This window comes from Crocodylus porosus, unplaced genomic scaffold (genome assembly GCF_001723895.1).
Source record: "Crocodylus porosus isolate Cpor-Errol unplaced genomic scaffold, CroPor_comp1, whole genome shotgun sequence".
Lineage (NCBI taxonomy): Eukaryota > Metazoa > Chordata > Crocodylia > Crocodylidae > Crocodylus > Crocodylus porosus.
The window spans coordinates 40,080,826-40,086,537 of record NW_017728948.1 but is presented as its reverse complement, the minus strand read 5'-3'; the positions used below and the strand labels follow the sequence as shown (position 1 = coordinate 40,086,537).

Genomic DNA, 5,712 nt, shown 5'->3' with positions numbered 1-5,712 from the left:
CCCTCTGGGTAACCTGTTCCAGTGATTTACTACCCTCCTAGTGAGAGTTTTTCCTAATATCTAACCTAAACTTCTCATGGCAACTTAAGACCATTATTCCTTGTTCTGTCATCTTCTACCACTAAGAACAGTACAGCTCGATCCCATTTGGAACCACCAATCAGGTAGCTACGGCTGCTATTAAATCCCCTCTCAGTCATCTCTTCTCCTCATTATATAAGTCCAGTAACCCCAGCCTCTTCTCATAAGTCATGTGTCCTAGACCCCTATTCATTTTTGTTGTCCTCTGCTAGACTCTCCAATTTGTCTACATCCTTCCTATAATGGGAAGTGCAAAACTAGACACAGTACTCCAAAATTGTCCTCACCAGTGCCAAATAGAGGTGAAGAATCACTTCCCTTGATCTGTTGGCAGTGTTCCTATTAATGCAGTCCAGTATGCCATTAGCTTTCCTCCCAACAAGGGCACAGTGTTGGCTCATACTCAGCTTACTGTCCACTGTAACTTTTCTGGAGAACTGATGCTTAACCAGTCAGTCCCCAGACTGTATTTAATAAGATTGTTCCATCCTAAGTGCAGGTCCTTGTACTTGTCCTTATCAAACCTCATAAAATATTTTTGGTCCAATCACCCAATTTGCCATGGCCTCTTTGAAACCTAAATATATCTGCCAGCATATTTAGCACTCCCCCTAGTTTGGTGTCATCTACAAACTTGTGGAGGGTTCACTCCATCCCATCTTCAAAGTCACTAATGATGACATTTAAGAAAACCAACCTGAGCACTAACTCTGGGCACTCTACTTGATACTGGCTGCCAAACTGATATTGAGTCATTGATTACTATCTTTTAAGCCTGATAATCCAGCCTGTTTTCCATCCACCTTACAGTCCATTCATCCAAATCATACTTCCTCAGCTTGCTTGCACGAATGTTGTGGAAGACTGTGTCAAAAACCTTGCTAAAATTGAGATAGATCATGTTCACTGCTCTCCCTACATCCACATAGCCAGTTATCTCACCATAGAAGGCAATCAGGTTGGTCATGAATCACCTTTGTTAATTCCAGGGTGAATGTTCCTAAGCATCTTCTCTTCCTCTAAGGGCACCTATACAAATGCTTCAAGACTGTTCTAATTCACTGTAATTACTTGATTAATCCAGTCTGCTGGAGTGTGGTAATTACCATATTCCAGCAGACTCCAGCGTTACATGTATCAGTGCCCCTGCACTTGATGGTGGGGCCACTTTAACTAAAACTTCTTTAATGAGCTTTAATTAGAGCACACCTGCTGCCATTTTTCATGTGGGGACACTGATACACATGACATTGTGGGCTCTTTAATTAAAGTGCCCTTCCCCTTCTCCCCCCTACAACCTCCTGAAGCATGTATATAAATGCCCCAAGTTATAAGAAATTGATTTCTTGAGGACCTGTTCCATGATTTTTCCAGTGACTGAGGTGCGGCTGACAGGTCTACAGTTCCCCAGATTCTGCTTCTTTCCATTCTTAAAGATGGACATTATATTTTCCCCTTTCCAGTGATCTGGGACCTCTTTTAATCACCACAAGTTTTCAAAAATAATTGTCAGTGGCTCTATAATCACATCAGCCAACTGCTTCAGCACCTTCAGGCATATTGCTTCCAGCCCCATGGATTTGTTAGAAATCTATGCAGTTCTTTTTTGGACTAATCTTTGACCTACTTTTAGTATGAATGACCAGGATGAAATACTGGTACCATATCAGACGCATCCAAAAATCTACCCATTTGTCTTAGATCCATACTTCCTGCAGCAGAGTCCCTTACTTCCTGCTACTTAATCAGTAAGATGACAGTATTAAAAGGCTGGAATTTGATGTAGATAGTTGATCTAAGGCCAGTTGCACTACAATAAGCAGCCAGGAGAGAATTCAAATAAGGGTTATAGGGCTGCCTATAACAACCAGGAATCTAGCCAGGCAATAGGCAAACATAGCAGAGCTCCAGGCAGAGAAGAAGGGTTGCAGCTCAGCTGAGTGAAATGCAGCTGGGAAGACTAGACTGTTCATTAAGTGGATGGGCCACACCTGGAGCTGTTCAGAAGCATGTGACCCCAGCACCTTCAGGCATATTGCTTGGTCAGAAGCGTGTGACCACAAAGGATGGAGCCTAGGGAGATATCAGTTAAGTTCCAGACCCAGAGTGGGCACTCAGGTCCAGGCCGCACTAGTGGAAGCAACTCCTGCCACAGAGCTAAGAGCTGGTAGGAACTATGAGTAGTTCCAGGATGCCCAGTGTTGGGAGATACCAACTGAACAGTGTAGGAGTTGAGGAGAGTATGAATAGAGGCACTCAGTTCCAACTGTAGGTTTCATTTTGATTATTGTGAGTTATTAAACACTGGACATTCTGGATTATGGTTACAGGGATGGTGGAGGCTATGGGGTGGGGTACCTGGTAAGCACTCCACACTATCAAGGGCTGAGGCCAGAATAGAGCCCTGCCAGTTATACACCTTGGTTGATAGTGTAGGCTGAAGCTAAGTACTTCTGCAGCAAGGAGTAAGCCATGCAAAGGCGTCCAGTACCTTTATAGAGACTAGGGCTAAGGAGATGGAGATGGTTGAAGCCTACTGATACCAACTGGGGCCCAAGGGTGATGAAGCTACTGGAGAAGCATCAAGGTCCCAAGTGATGGCAAATTAACACTGGATCAGAGGATACAGAGAAGGAAGTTGAGGATTGAGAGGGGCAAGGCCCAGATAGATCAGGGGCTGAGGGCTCAGAGGACCAGGACCAAGAATGATAGCCAGAGGAAAGTACCCAAAGTTGTAAAGACCAAAACCTGAACAAAAGGGGTGAGGGCTGGAGGCACCAGAATTTCTAACTAATGCCTGTAAGGCAATTGTGCCCTAAGACATGAGTAAGGCCTGTACAACCAAGATTGATAGAGAAAGACAAGGGTAATGATTCCTTTCTTTTGCAAACCTACTGCTCCTCTCATTATGAAAAGTATTTTATATATACAAATATAGAAAATGTATAGGTGATAGGAAAAACATACCATTTTTCTTTTTCTCACTAGAAATCTGGTTTCATCATTACAATAAATTATTTGGCCTTTAGTCTTCTGTTTTTTCTACTCAGGAAAAAAATTACTGCTTCATAAAATAGCTCAACATTTCTTGTTGCTATTATGCTGTTATGGTCTGTCGTGTCCATGAGATTAAAGACTCCCTAGGAAAACATTAACATGATAAATTTGAAATGGTATGAAATAGATATGATGGCCTATCATGTCAACTAACTTTCGATGACAGAAGTATCATGCAGACATCTATAGGAATTTCATATCATGAGTAATAATGATTCCAATAATGTTATAGATTTTCCAAAAAATGACAGAAGTTTGGTGGAAACATATCTTACAGGATGTAAAAAATCCAGTGTCCTTTCATATATTTACTAGGGTAATTGATCTTTGCTTATTGGGCCCTGATATTTGTATTGGACACATGACCAGATTTTCAAAAAGACTGAGCACTCAGGAGTTCCCATTGAAAATAATACCTTCTGGAGACTGAATTTTTGTTGAAAATTGGGCTCATAATTTTCATCACTCAGCTTTCTTAATTGTTAGGTTATATTTATTTTTCAGAAAACCCTTAAATCCTGTGGGCTGCCTGGTATTTGTCCTGAACTCAATATATATTGACTGTATGTCTTCAGTCTCTCATGTAGATTATGATTGCTTTATTCTTAGTAGTTCTACCTCTGGCAATAAAGACAGCAGGTAAGAACTGCACAAAACTATGATATGAAATACATGACATATTAATAAAAAGAAAATAATATTTACATAATCTACATATTATAAAAATCAGGGTTCCCAAGAACAACTAATAATACAGAGGAGAGAAAGCATGGCACTTACTCTCAGGTACATGTTTGTAATCCATGATGTCTACCGGGGCAATTTGAGGTCTGTATTGAAACAATCCTGCTAGGTTCTTGGTATGGTTACCTGAGTTGAATAATGTTAAACAACGCTGCCAGCTCTGCATTTAATCATATTACAGTGTCTGCTTTTGTATCAGCATCAATATGTTTAATTTTTCAGTAAATAGATTTTTCCTAATTCACTTTGACAAGTTGAGAGGAACGTGTAAATAAGTCTAATCTGAAGTAACATATATCTTCTGTTCCCTCAAGTTTTTACAAAAAAAAAAAAAAAAAAAAGTCAGGGGAAATCTGAAGATGAAAATTCTGTCTTAGGTTACTGAATGTAATTTGAGTTTATTTGCCCTCTATTTCTTAGAGATTAAAGAAAACCCAAAGTGGACAAAGTTAAAAATTGAAGTACATGATGTACAAACAGATAAAGAAGATACCATTTTTATATTATACTTTTTCCAAGTATAACACCATTTAAAAGCTATTAGAGATGTGAACTATTCTCTTTCCAAAAACTAGGAAAGAGAAAAAATAAAGGTTATATATTAGGAAAGTAGTGGTAACATTAAGGTCAATTAAATGAAAGACTATCATCCGAAGATGAGTTGCTGCAGTGCCATCAATAGGAAGGACTGTAAGAAAGATGAACTGTGCAGCAATTCAGTGTAGTGGACAAATCTGCATTATTAGATTAGATGTCCTGAGAGATAGTTTTTATCCCCATAATTGTCTCCTGACCTTCCATTTATATCTGTAAGAAGAAAAATACATTCTATTTAAAGGTGGATGAAAATGAAAGGTTGATATTATATTTACCATTAGACACACCAGAAAATCAGAAAAGACATGAGATACAAATTATTTGGCTCTATAAAATGTGTACTGTCAAAGCAGTTATGAAATGGCTTTGAAAGGATGGCCAAGTACTGAACTCTAACAGTTTATTTTACAGAATTTTGCAAACATAAAAATCTTATGTATTTCTGAATATTTGTGACTGTGACTGATGCATTCATGCATTCAGGACTAAAAATGACTATTAGAGTCTATAATCCATTATTAATGATGACAACTAATAACATTATCATCAAGTACATTGTGCTTCAAGGCCTACTGAAATCAAAGACTTATATAGTGGCCATGGTAAGATATACACTTATCAAAGTGGTCTAAGTATTCTTGAAAATGCATTTTTTCTAGAAGTAGAATCATACAGCTTTTCTACCTTAAGCCATAGTTAAATTCAAAGTACCCAATACACCTCAAAAATATATTTCTAACATATTGGTTTTAAAGCTAAATTCTGATCGCAGTCGTGCATTGTGAAATCTCTGTGAAACCAATCAAGGATGCTACTCAGGAGTCATGTTTATGCAACTGTGGACAGAATTTAGTCTCTTGAGGAGAATGGCTCTCAAAACAGATACTTTAAGTAAAAAGTATATTTCATAAACTGCATATTGCATATTAAATTATTGTCTCAATTTCCATTTCTTGTTATAAAATAAATGCAACTTATCAATAAATAAAGAACTATAAAGTACAATAATAATAAAAACTTAGTTGTAATCATAAGGACATGCCTACATGTGCATTAACATGCTTTAGTTGATGTGCATTAAATCTAGTACCTCTAGGCATTTATACACATGCTCCAGGAGGGGAGCAGGGAGAGAGGTTTGGTGGGGTGGGATTTAATTAGAACAGCTCCAAGAGCCTCTCTGATTAAAGCACCTGAAGTGCCTCATGTATCAGTGTCCCTGTGCTTCAAAAT

The 5,712-nt window shown here is 38.4% G+C and overlaps 1 long non-coding RNA gene across 1 annotated transcript in view; it reads left to right on the top strand.

Annotated features, from left to right (window-relative positions):
* Positions 1-5,526, top strand: part of LOC109321935 — a 17,735-nt gene extending 12,209 nt beyond the window's left edge. The window contains exon 3 of the long non-coding RNA XR_002104232.1: positions 5,515-5,526. This is a non-coding gene — a long non-coding RNA (uncharacterized LOC109321935). The remainder of the gene's footprint in view (positions 1-5,514) is intronic.
* Positions 5,527-5,712: the final 186 nt, after the last annotated feature.